The following is a 13,737-nucleotide window of genomic DNA, read 5'->3' as shown; positions in this document are numbered from 1 at the left end:
GATCTGGTCCTCACTAACATGGGAGAGTGCTGCACACCCCCAGTGTAATGTCTTCTCTGGTAAGATCAGACCACAAAATGGTCTCCTTTGAATTAAAAACAAAACCTGGAGCCCTAGCTAACCCTGGAATATGCAAGAACAACTTGAAGACTAACTTCCTACTATTAAGTGATAACCTGGCAATATTTCAAGCCCCCATAGACCCTGAGTACACTGCTGCCTATGCACAACTATTCACAAAAACACTATGCAAGCATATTAATAGCTGCATAGAGGCAGCTGTAACCACCAGGAAGAAGTACAGAATTAACTCAAAAAACAAGCCATCTGGGTGAAATCACAATATCAATAGGCTGTATAACAGAAGGAAGAAAATCATGGCAAAAACTAGGAGGTGTAGCACCCACCAAGATAAAAGCTCTCTCATCAAATTAAACAAACAACTCAGATTACAAATAAAGTCCAGCGCAGCCAAATCTGAGGTAGGTTTGGCCTCTCAGACCAAGGACAACCACAAGGCATTCTTTAGCTATGTCTGCAACCTCAAAGGAAATACACAATTGTGTACAGAGCTCATTGTAAATGGAGCCACCTATATTGAACGATAAGATATAGCAAACCTACTGGCCAACAAATTCAGCTCCAACTTTACCCCTCACTACTCCTCAACCTTCCCTCAGGAAATACCTCCAAATGTAACTAACCCTTCTGTCACTAGGAAAAAGGTCTTTACTGCTGTCTCTAAGGCCAGAGCACTGCATCAGTGGGCCCAGAAAAATATCCCAGGATGCCTTCTAAATAGCATGAAACATGACCTATCAGGTTGTCTGGAACTGCTATCCAACTATATCCTCCAAACAGGCTTTGTGTCTCATGAATGGAGAACAGCAACAGCCATCCCTTTGCACTAAGGTGGGCCATCTACAGACCCTGGAAACTACAGACCCATAAGTCTCACTAGTCTCATATGCAAAGCCATGGAAAAAATTATCATGGAAATCATCAATAATGACATATGAAACCTCCAGATTCTGGACCCAACCTGATTTGGTTTCATCAGGGGCAGGTCATGCCTACTCAACCTGGTGGACTTCTTTGAGAAGGTCAACAAAGCAATGGATAAGGGAAAAATGGTTTGTACTGCCAACCTTGACCTGGCCAAGACATTTGACACAATCCCTCACTTGGGTATTGTAGACAAACATAACAGGTTAGGTGCAAAACCTTATGACACCCAGTAGATAGCCAACTTCCTCATAGGCAGGATCCAGGAAGTTAGAATTGGGGAGTCCACCTCTACAAAGAGGCCAGTAACAAGTGGAGTCCTTCAGGTATCGGTTCTGGAAGAGCTCCTTTTTGACATTTACTTCTCTGAAGTCAAGGCCAATGTCAATGGCCTCTGGCTGACTAAATTTGCAGATAATTGCAAATTAGTAGCTGTCATTGATTCGCCCACCAACACAAATGTTCTCCAAGAAGGGCTGATACAGACAAATAACTGGTCCCAGAGCCATGGACTAAAACTAAATGCCAGTGTGGTTTATCTCTATAATTGATAGTCCCTCGACTGCCATAATCTCTCATTTATATTGTAAGTTCCCTGCTACTTAGGGAACTGTGCATCACCAGGGCTGCCTGTCTGGTTAACTTATAGTCTACCTGTTCTCCCGCACCACTCATTCAATCAGTCAGTAGTTCCTCCCCCCAAAGGTAATTCCCCATCAGCCCTCTGATCCATTTTTGTTCTATCTCTCTCTATTTGATAAAGACTGCTGTATGTAGCCAATATTCTTCTGCTCAGGGATAATATAGCAACACAAACCTTACCTGAGACTTTTACACATTGTTTTTGGCTGCACTTTGGAAATCAGGTGTAGCCCCACTCCGTTTGCCCTCCGCTATGCTTTGGGCTCACTCTGTTCCCCTACCTACCTCCATTCCCACCCACCTGTACTTCAATTATATTTATTCTAACCTCAGCCCCTCCCCTCATTAACTCCTACTCAATAACATAACTTTCCACTACTTGTAATTATTGTATACACTCCTCACTCGCACTCCCCCTTATCTCTTCTCCCTTATTAAACCTTATCAGTACACACCCCTTACTGGCAATACCTGCTACCTCATATTACTACTACTACCTCTTTCCCTAGCTATTACTACTATATGAATTCCCACTGGCAACTCCTGCTACCTTAAATTACTACTATCTCTTTCCCTAGCTATATCTAAATACCCACTATGCCAAACCTCTCCAAAATGTCATTTAAATATAACCTGACACTCTACCTCCTCTTACTACCCTCAACTCTCTTACAACATATTACCTCCTTACAATCTGTCAGAATCCTGTACAGTCCCCTATTTACAACCTCCATTCATACACCAACACCCAAAACCTTCTGTAACTTCTCTCCCACCCTATACCTTGCAGACAACCTACTCTGCTTTAAACATAAATCCTGCCCACTAATGACAAAACTATCACAAACTATACCCCCTTCCTTTGTCACAAAACCAACAAGAAAAAAGAGACCACTATCATCCTGGTCAAATACTCCAAACTAATCTTAAGTGGTGATATCCATCCCAATCCTGGGTCCATCTTAGGCCCACTACTTTTTAGCATTTTCATCAATGACTTCCATTCCAGTCTTTTTCTAGGAACACTCATCCAATATGCAGATATCTCTACTATCATCTGTACTACCAACTCCCCTCGTGAACTTCAAAAACTTACCCAATCAGCCCTCAGCTCAACCAAAACATGGATGGCTAACAACCATTTAGCATTAAATCCTAAAAAAAACTAAACTAGTGTTTTTTATCCCAAATAAATCCTGCACCATAAGCAAAGACACTTCCACCATCCTCTCCCATGACAACACCTCTATAGAGATTGTCACACATACTAAACTTCTAGTTGTTACAATAGACAAACACCTAACTTTTGACATACACATTCACAACATTAAAAAAGCTCACCAGAAATTGTGCATGCTATATTGACACAAAACCTTCCTCAATTACTCTACCAAACTAGCTCTTGCCTCTTCTTTTCTGCTCCCCTCTCTTCTCTATGGAGCTCCTCTTTTCACCAATATTCAGGCCAGTCTTAAATCCAAACTACACTCATGCTACAACAAAATAGCAAACTTTGTTACCAATGGTAAACCCTTATCTCACCACTGCACCTCTCTTAGGCTACTGAACTGGCTATAACTACCCCACCACCTCACATATATTCAACAAACTACTGCCATTAAACTGATACACAATCCATCCAGTTGTCCAGCCCTTTCTAACCTATTTACTCCTTACCACCGTAATAGGCCCCTCCGTTCAGAAAACCAAATGTTCCTACAGTTAGACAAACCCAGCCTCACCACTGGACAATGGCTCCATTCCTTCTCCACTTCTAAACTTTTGAACTCTCTCCCATCCTCCCTTAGATCTACTAGCAATCCTTCTATCTTTCAAAAATCCTTGAAACTGTATCTGTCCTCCCATTGGCAATGCCCCTGTGCTAACACTTCACAACCCATAACCTGACTTCTCTCTCTTTGACCTTTCCCTCCTATTCCCCTCTCCACCTCCATTACCTTCTGTATTACCTCTTGAACTAAGAAACCTTTTTCTATGCCCTTTACAAAAGTACTGTGTCATATTTTTAACATCTCTATGATGCCTATCTTAGTGACAACTACTGTCAGTCTAATCTGGAACAACTGTTATATGGATTCTTGTCAATTTGAATACTCTACATTATTATCTGACCTTTGGCAATTTAATTTGACATGGTTGCTTCCTGTGTTTTTAACACATTGAATGTATTGTATGCTCCGGTGCTCTAGCAGATATCTAATATATCTGCTATCTTGTCTTCTATCATATTGTAAGCATTGTATTGTTACTGTGTTTTATCAAATTTTATGAATGCATATCTCTGTGGAGCTTTTCTCCTCAGGCCTCCACTGAAAATGGGCACGTCTGGCCCAGTGGACATTCCCGGTCAACGAAGGCAATAATTAATAAATAAATAAATAAATAAGAAATGCATAATAGTATCCTTCAAGAAGTCATCCACTCCGAGTAACTATCATATTGACAACATACCTCTAAGAGTTAACCCAGTAGTCAGGGACTTGGGGACACACATAGATAGTAATATAGCCTTTGATCATCACTTGTCTACAGTAGTAAGGAAATTATTCTATGATGTGCAACTTATAAATAAAGGTATGGCATCTAGGTCCAATAAGTCATTCTTCCACTGTATTTGGCATTCATCAGACCTATTATTGAGTATAATTTCCTCTTTGGTATGTGCCTAACCAGACATATCCAAGAATTGGAATGTCCACAGAGCTGCCTCACTAAAAGAATACAGGGCATAAGGAACATGTCCTTCGCAAACCACCTCAAGGCCCTATCCCTGTACTCTATCTCTTACAGCTACTGAGGGGAGATCTATGCCTGAAATACAAGACATTGTAAGACCTCATTCTGATGGACTTCCTGCATATCAGCAAAACAAGCAACACCAGAATTACCCATTCTAAAGACTTCAACCTTACATGTGATATAAATAGGACCTGCTGGAGAGACAGATATGTATCCCAGAGACTACCCCTTCTCTGGAATAGACTCCCCATCCATGTGAAGCAGACTTCCTCCATAACTCAATTCAGGTGTAACTAGGACAGTTGTATGGGGAACAGGAAATTCATCACTAGTTCGACACCTATGTCTCTAATGGACACAGGCCACCTGTAAATGGCTCATTCCCAGGCCCCTGCATGAAAATGTTTCACTTCCCAAGCCCCCACTTGCATTTATTATGAGTACCAGAACTTGTCAGAGATTTGGGCTGAATGGCTAGGCTTAAAAAGACCCTTATAAAATTCAGTGCTCTTCCCAACCTTGACTTCACAGTAACATGTGTAGAGTTGTTCAGAGAGACCCTGTATAACCATGTAAATGGCTGTATTGAGGCTGCTGTACCTACTAGAAGTAAGCCCAAAACAAACTCTAAAAACAAACCACCCTGGTGGAATTCTAACCTTAATAGGGTATATAACAAAAGGAAAAAAATATGGCTAAAATCAAAAAGGGTAACTCCCATAATGATAGGTGCTCTCTAAGTAAACTAAACAGAAAACTAAGATGACTAAATAAGTCCAACAAGACCAGTTTTAATGTCAATATAACTTCCTAGGCTTAAGACAACTACAAGGCCTTCTTCAGCTGTCTGAAACCTCAAAAGTAGCACACACTAGTTTGCCGCACTGGTGGTCAATGTTGTCACCTTCAGTGAACACAGCAACATGGCAAATTTGCTGGATGATAAATTTAGCTCAAACTTCACCCCCACATCCCCTCACCTTTCACCGTTACATACCTACTAGCATACCTCCCAACTATTAACAAGGAGCAGGTCTTGGTCACACTCACTAAGACCAAAAACACAGTTTCAGTGGTCTCTAACAGTATCCAAGCTCCTAAACAGCTTGAAACATAACCCAATAGGACCACTTGAGTCTCTTTTCAACTATAGCCTCAAAACAGGCATTGTACCATAGGTTCATAGGTTGGCACTAGACTATTGGCCCTAGGGCCTATACAAGCCTAGCCATAACAATTCCCTGGCTATTTCTTCCCACAGTATTTATTTCCCTGGACCCCTGTGTAACAGGGTGACTGACATGAGAATGGAGGGCTGCAATGGTTATCTCACTTCACAAGAGTGGACTATCAACTGACCCCAGAAACTACAGACCTTAAGTCTGACTAGTCTAATATGCAAAACCATGGAAAAAATTATCATGGAAATGATCAGCAAAGACAGAGGCAACCTTCAGACACTGAGCCCAGTCTAGTTTAGCTTTGTCAAGGGAAGGTCATGGCTACTAAACCTGGCGGGCTTCTTTAAAAAGGTCACTAAGGCAAGGGATGAGGGGAAAATGGTGAATACTGCCTACCTAGATTTGGCTAAGGCATTCGGTATAATATCCCACTCAGGTGTAGTTGACAAACTCACCACGATGGGTATAAACCTCTACATAACTCACTGGATTGCCAGTTGTCTCACAGACAGCACTCAAGAAGTCAGGATTGGTGATACCACCTCCATTAAGAGACCAGCGGGGTACCCCAGCATTCTGTGCTTGAAACTCTCCTATTTGGTATCTACTTCTTGGAGGTAAAGGCTAATGTCAAGAGCCTTTGGCTGACTGAGTTCACAGATGACTGCAAACTAGTATAGATTCCCCACATGACACAAACATCTTCCTGGAGGGTCTAATACAAACAAAGGACTGGTGCCAAAGTCATGGACTAAAACCCAATTCCATGGAATGAATTATAGTGCCTTTTGGGAAAACTGACACCCAGGCTAATTACACCATTGATAAGACACCCCAAAGACTTGATTCGATAGTCATAGATCTGGAAATATATGTACACAGTGACCTGGCCTTTGACCAACATGTGGCCAAGGTAGTAAGAAAATCATTTTATGTCGCCCAACTTATAAGTAAGGTCATAGCATCCAGATGCACGAAAGTCATGGTGCCACTTTATTCAGTTCTTATCGGACACACTATTGAGAATAATGCCCCCTTTGGTAAGTACCTGACCAGATATATGCAACAGTTGGAAAGACCACAAAGGTTTCTTACCAGGAGAATCCAGGGTATAATCACATTGTCCTATACGAATTACCTTAAAGCCCTATCTCTACACTCAGTTTCCTACAACATACTGAGGGATGATCTATGCCTGGCATACAAGGCATCTTAAGATCCAGCTCTGATGGACCTTTTGCACATATGCAAAATGAACAGCAGCAGAACCACTAGAGCCAAGGATTTAAATTTTGCTTGTGACATAAATAACACATGATGGCAAGACAGATATGTGTCTCAGAGTATTCCCATGCTCTGGAACAGGCTTCCCATCCATGTGAAGCAGTCTATCCCTAACCCTATTTAAGCATAACTTTGACCAATGGATGGGAAATTAGAAATTCACCCTGGGACTGGCCTCATGTCTGTAATAGACAAACAGACAGTAATGCGAAAAGAACATACTCCCCCCAGAAGTTCTAGAAACTTCCTAACATAGCCCTCCAAATAAAACACCCATGATACACAGGGACACAATTGTGTTGGATTACACAACTAGGCTTGTAAAGGCCATGGTGGTCATTAGCCAGTATATGTCTACAAATCTATGAACCTACACTGTGCTGAAGTGTCCTGCAGAGTATGGTTCATGATGATGGTAGACAGGGGCAACAATGGATAGATTTTTTTTAATAATTCTTACAATAACTTTGCACTACAACATTGCATACTCTACTGTAACTAATTCACTTAAAAATCTTTTTCTGTTTTTTTTTCATCCCATGATCCAAACTTCAGTGAATTTGGTGTTACATCTTCAACTGCACTTGTACTGGAGAGAGTTTCATTGCAGAATTTCAAGCTGTTAGTTACAGTGTTGCTTACTGCTTCCTATATTTATGTTTTATGCTTTCTATACGGCAGTTGAATTTGACATTGGCTGATACCATTTAGTGCTGCATTATAATAGATTATCTCACTGTTGTGAGTCTCTGTGGACATATTTGGGAATTGTATACTATGAATATGATGCAAGTAAGTTCAAGAAATGTAATGAAGTATTTACTGCCAGTATTACCATGTGCCTTAAGTTTTACTTGGACTTTTACCTCATGGTGCTTTTGTATGGCACGGACTTGATTACCTATAAGATCATTTGTAACTGTCATTGATTTGTCTCACTTTATATTTTATGGAAATTGACTAAACTTCCCTGTTAAGGTGCAGTATTTTATTTTATTTTTTATTTCCATCTTTATTTTCTTTAACAGTATAGGCAGATTCAGCCAATGTAGAGTCTATTTTCAGTGGTTGCATAGGGGGAAAATCTTCACAATTAGATAGTAGCATAATACAGGAAATGAAAAATAAACAAAATCACTACTAAGTGCACTGACACGTCAGAAAAATTGTATGTCTCCTCTTTAAGGCAATAAACATAAAACAGTGATATTACATGCAGTCAAGGGAAATTACATACACAGTTATGTTAGCAATCCAGGTTTACTAACTTTAGGAGTTAAATCAGAAGGAATCAGAAGGATTAGCCTTAAATTGCAAAGCTACTGCAATATTTAGCATACTGTGACAAACACTAATAGATTAAGTAAGATTCTTCTTGAGATGGACACATTGAAGTAGTAATGATATAAAGCCACTGTCACACTTACAGAGACTCACTACAATGAGGATCCAGGCATTCATATGAAGTACGAATAGGAGGAGTTCAAACCGCTTGCATAAGACAGGGAATGAACTCAATAATAATGGTAAGGGACCAGGGATGTGAAAGGGCATGATGGATGGCACTGGAGGAAGGAAAAGGCTATGCACTCCAATTATGGTTTATTTATAGGTACACTAACCCATACATAAGCAGGAGGCAGGAAACGGTAAATCACTGTTAGAACTGCAGAACAGAGGAATATAAATATTCTTAAATACTTAAATGTGGAGAGCATGAACTGTAACATCTGCACTTTATAAACATCCCAGAATGAAGTAATTCTTAATAACCATTATGAGACAAGCCTGAAGAAATCTTACTACAACTCATTCAGGAGGGACTGGTCCTAGACTCAAATAAAGGGTCCAACACTGGAAATGCTAAATAGAAACTGCATAGAAGTCTGCAGAAATGTGACGACTATAGCATATAGTTCTCAAGAAACAATTATTCACTACTACTTTTCTTAAATCTTATATTACTGGGCTTCATTTGGGCAGCCTTTATTGATGTGTGACAGTCTCCAAATACTGCACCATTAAAAAAGTTTAAAGTGTCCAGTGGAATGGAAATGTACAATTAAAACTGCTGTTCCACTGGCAACACATCACTGCATGAAATTTAGCAAAAATAAGATATAGGTATAGAAAAACACACAGCATTTAAGTCAAGACACAAAATTAATGTCTGAGTTATAGCATCTTGATATCTCAAGGACACTGCATACCTCATCTTCAAACACAAATTAAAATAATAATGGTGAAAGGTCGCAATGAAGGTAGCAAAACCCAAACTGATTTATGTATGTTATAGCACTATGTAGATAATTAAATGTTTTGTCTAACAATTTTAGCTTATCTAATGTGTTATTAATTATAATATTAAGTTGGACAGCACAGAAAAAGGGCAGTCTGCTGGGAGAGAGAGTAGTATCATAGAAACATAATGTACCCACTTGAAATTTCTGGCTACATTTCTGGCAACAATGATGTTATCTGACAATCTTTTTATATAAGTGCACCATTCATGATATTGGAGTGAGAATGAAGCCTGAAAGCTGCTTCTTGTTCAGTGAGCCATTTTACTTCCCATTTCTGCAGTTGCTAATTATACTGAGCATGTTTGATTGACACTACAGTCTTTTTCCTGTGTGTTTATAAAACTATTACTTGTAAGTCATACTAATATTATACTAAATAATGTTTTACAAAGTTCTGAATTGCAATGAAATACTTTTTTCCAGTTATATGAGTTTTTTTCTGATACAAGTAAAGACAATGACCAGTAAATGAAAGGAAACAATTATTCAGCTTAATCAAAAAACTGCTGTTTTCACTTAATCATATTGGCCTTCAAAAGGCATGGAAGGTTAAGCTCAGTTCCACAGATATGGGAGGGGTAGTCAAGAGGCACAAATGACCTGCAGATCTCTCATGATGTTTTCTATACTAGTTTTAGCTGCCAGAGTTTGCACATGTCAGAAAGTATTTCATTAGCTAGGCCAATAAAAGCATGTGGCAAAAATCAGAACTGTTTTACATTCAGAAGCATCACTGTTATAATAAACAGGGCACACCACTTTGGGTATAAGGTAGAAAAGATGATGGAATAAGGCAGTGCATTTTCAGAAAGACTGTGGATGTTATTATGATGAATAAATAATGTTGGCTGCATGAACATTTAAAAGGAATTCAGGTTATATAGAATAAGCACTTAAGGGACACAGTAAAGCATGACAGTAGGATAATGCAGCAATAGAGATGTAGTTGATGAAAACCAAACAAATAATATGACATGGTAAACTGTTCAGTACTAAACACATTAATAAAATGCTCAAAAATCCCAAACAGAATTGGGAGGGTGGCCTAATGGTTAAGGTGTTTGCCTTACAAGCACAAGGTGCAGCGTTCAAGTCTCCCAAGGGACAATTGGCTAGGCTTAAAATGGCTCGCAAGGGCAGTTGGCATAGTACTGATCTATGAACCTATAATCACGACAACATCAAAAAATAATGAGTAATCATTGTGATGAGACTAGGCCATGTGTACTTTAGGGACTTATGAATATATGTATATCAGACCAGTCTAGCTTAAATCAGCTCTGCACAGCTACCTTTCCTCCTTTCTGTTATCATTCCTCCTATCTATACATTATTAGTCACATTTATACATTTATGGCCCACCATGCATCTTGGTAATGCAGCTCAGGGTCCCCAGTTCCTGTTTGTGAAGTGCTGTTTTCTCATACCCAGCCATACAATTCCCTTTCCAGTTGTGTCTTCTGAGCCCCACTGAGTCCATCCTTCATTTATACTTTTTTTCTGTGATTATTTGCTAAGAAGTTGAGTGTAAGTGATTTTCAGAGAGCTTTTAAATATATAGGCATACTTCCTATGGGAAAATAAATCTATCATCCCATGTTATAATATTACTCAGTGGTTCTCTTTGCCCTAACCCTCACTAAGAACATCATTATCTATGTTGCTGGTTCAAACGTTATGAGTTTCATACCTTATAAATAGCCATTCATCTGTTATTCTTAATATATTATACGGTCCATTTCAGGTTTTATAATATATGACAAGAAATGTGACTTGGAAGCCTATCTATGAGTTATACTGTTATGTAAAGAAAATAATTTGTTAATGCGTACTAATATGTAAAAATTCATCACAGCATCTCTGTTGAGATATTCACACTGAGCATTCTATTACTGATAAACTACTCTGAGCTTATATTTTGCAAAACAGCATGTGTTATGTTTTTAATTAAAGGCTTAATTAAACTGAATTCATCATATGTGTGGGTGTTTGGTTCCAGAGATTAAAATATTTAGCCATGATTAGGCTGAAGATATGTCCTGCCCCACTGATTATCACAGGTGTGATTTTTCTCACTTGACTTTGCAGATGTTGTGCTTCAATTACTCTTTACTGGAAATCCCCTCGACCAAAGTAGCTGTGCACTTCCGGACCAGCTTCTGTGCAACTGATAGTTGATTTTCCCTAGGGAGGTAAATGCAAATATTCTGCACCTGCAGTGGATCCACATGTGAGTAGACACACACCCATACATACACACACACACACACACACACACACACACACACACACACACACACACACACACACACAAACACGCACTGCAAATGAGGGTGTCTAATCTGTTCAGAAATAAATTAAAAATAATGATGCTCAAAAGAAATCTGACCGTAGTAAGTCCTACACTGAATAATCTTAGGTTAACCAGATAATCAGATAAATAGTCATTGGTACAAGTTGTTATGATTCTGAAATTTATATAATTAGTTCTTCAAAACCTATGCCATATCATTTTTCTTTTCAGACTGCTGTATATAGAAGGTTTTCTAAAATAAACTTTGAGAGCTCAGTTAACTACACAGTTTACATGAATAGCAATGAATAGTAAATTATTACTATTAACAAATTATTATTATTATCATCATTATTAACTATAAGAAAAAAAACAGAATTTCTATTAATACAGTGTTCAATTCTTCTGACAGTAATAGTTCAGCTGTTTCATTTAGCTACATCTGAATTCAATGGTTTTGCTTTTCTAAATAAAAATGTTGCATTTCAGACATCGGGGAGGTAAGAAGAACAGATGTTATAGGATCAAAATACAAACCTTTAAATAAAACAGACTAGTCGAGTCTTTACACAATGTTAAAAACAATTCTTATATTTTATATAGTTTTAAGTAATGCAGTTAGCATGTTGAGTGAGTGTTTTATTTGGACTTCACTGAGAGAAGATATGTGGCCTAATACAAAAACGTTAAAAACTATAAGGCTCAATAAATGCACACCATGTTTTCTAATCATATTTAATTATTTTTTTCTAATCATATTTGATTATTGTTTTAACAAACCAGTGGAAATATTTTCCTTAAAAACAGCTTTTAATCAGATAATAGTGATCTAGCTACTCAACTCGGTAGAATTATCAGGTTTTTCATTTTTTTCTTATTTACTTTAGTTTACTTTGCTTACCTGGGAAAGGTACTGATGACTTATGGCAAATTTCAAGGCCAGCCTAAATGATAGTAATGAAATAAGAGCATAATACAAAGGTACAGTGTGACTGAAACAGCAAAAAATAAATAAATAAGTAGACATAATACAACAATGCAAAGTGACAAATAGCAATAATATTCTGAATACAATACGCAGCTTATCTAATCAATTGAATCATATTTACAGTAAGTCAGAACAAGTTTAAAATATTATATTGCTACAGTCTGAACAAGATTTTCCAGACCAGAATGAAAGTATGCCTATATATTTAAAAGCTCTCTGAAAATCACTTACACTCAACTTCTTAGCAAATAATCACAGGAAAAAAGTATAAATGAAGGATGGACTCAGTGGGGCTCAGAAGACACAACTGGAAAAGGAATTGTATGGCTGGGTATGAAAAAACAGCACTTCACAAACAGGAACTGGGGACCCTGAGCTGCATTACCAAGATGCAAGGTGGGCCATAAATGTATAAATATATGTGTATATATATATATATATATATATATATATATATATATATATATATATATATATATATATATATATATACAAATAAGAGAACCAATAATCTTTCAGTAAGGTATGAAAGTTCATAGATAATATGGTTAGAAGAATAACATTTGCATTGACTTTGCTTGGTTAGATAGGAGTTAAATTGGAGTGTGAAGACCATGTACTTAGTGAGGACTATGATGTAGCTGGGATGTGATTACCAGAGCATGGGCACTTGCATGGAAAAGCTCTGGTTAGTAAATTTTAGTCTGTTTCTTGGAGAACACAAAATAGGACCAGATTGTGATTGACTTCTAACGTTATAAGAGGTGGTAGCAGTGGTGGTGGTAAGTTAGGTTGCAAGGGGCATAAAAGTGTTATGATATACCAGTATGAAGAAGAAAAATCCCCAAAAGAATTTGGATCACTGGTTCACTTATCACCATTGGCCTTGTGGCTTATGTCACAATGGTGCTCTGATCTCGGCGAGTCAGATATAAAGAGACCAGTTTTGTTAGAGATTGATAGGAGTGTGGTAGCATTTTGGTGGAAGCTATAACAGTGCAAATAGCATTCTTTTTCTAATTACTGTCCTTTCAGGTTGCAAAAGACAGTGATAGACCTTATGAGCTCAGAAGGTTAGCTGGCTTATTTTAGATGTTTTTTTTCATTATGAAGTTGGGAATTTAATGTCTGATTTAGCAAAATGACAAAATATTTGAATGAGATAACAGTTTTGATTTGGTTACTGGTGAGTTAAAGAATGTTTAAGGATGAATGGACTTTTGCTAGTTTCTGATGTGTTCCAAAGATCACGAATTTTGTTTTTGGAGTTCAGGAAATGTT

This window comes from Protopterus annectens, chromosome 8.part0, assembly GCF_019279795.1.
Source record: "Protopterus annectens isolate FY-2018-M chromosome 8.part0, PAN1.0, whole genome shotgun sequence".
Taxonomy (NCBI): Eukaryota; Metazoa; Chordata; order Ceratodontiformes; family Protopteridae; genus Protopterus; species Protopterus annectens.
Note: the sequence above shows the minus strand (reverse complement) of the source record.